The sequence below is a fragment of the Alosa sapidissima genome, chromosome 3 (genome assembly GCF_018492685.1).
Source record: "Alosa sapidissima isolate fAloSap1 chromosome 3, fAloSap1.pri, whole genome shotgun sequence".
Taxonomy (NCBI): domain Eukaryota; kingdom Metazoa; phylum Chordata; class Actinopteri; order Clupeiformes; family Clupeidae; genus Alosa; species Alosa sapidissima.
Genome location: NC_055959.1, coordinates 23434343 through 23435211, shown reverse-complemented (window position 1 = coordinate 23435211; position 869 = coordinate 23434343).

The window sequence follows — 869 nt, the reverse complement described above, 5'->3', positions numbered from 1 at the left end:
GGGATTGATTAATCAGGAGGGGGCGTGGGAGAGGGGTAGCCTATATTTATTTTCGTGAATGGGGGAAAGACAGCCCAACCACGCCTCCCTCGGCCCAATGTAATGTTGTCCCCACCAACTAGGAAAACACAATGACCAAGCCAGCTGACTTGACTTGTCTTTCTGCAGTGGAACCAAGCTATCAGTGAACCCAAACATAGCTTTCTAGACTTCAGACTAAATTTAATGCGGTGTTATGCATCAAAACTATAACTAATAGTTATATACACATTTTAAATGTAACTATGTATAATGTAGCCTATAACTAAATATAAAACAGAATGCAGAGTTGGAACACAAGTAATGTGCAAAATGGATTTGTCCTACACCTGATCATCTAGAGCCACCCAGTGGTGGGATAAATGTTGTCACAACATCAGGAACCCCCCCCCCCCCTCCCCCCCAAATAAACCTTGAGGGTTTGAGTGTTTCATTTTGTTCTTTCGTAAGAACTCTTCATCAGAAGTGTTGAATAGTCTGAATAGTCTTTCAAAATGTGGGATATGTGGGAAATTACGAAATTACACTTGGATGAATTTGCCATAAAGATGAACCATTAAATTATTTTTTAAAGTTAAAGTGTAAAGTGAACAGGTAGAATTCAGTTCAAAAAATGATTATTTAGAAAATCCCTCTTCAGAGGATTCTAATTGGAATTTATGGAATTGTACTAAAGAGCCATTTTCTGTATCTCTGTCACTTGGTGTCCTTGAAGAAAGAAAAGTCAAGAATCTATAGGCTAACTTTAATAACTGACATACTGCAGTCTATACAGAATTGCACATGATTGTTTAGTTCCTCTCCATCTGCCACATGTGAACTCCATCATG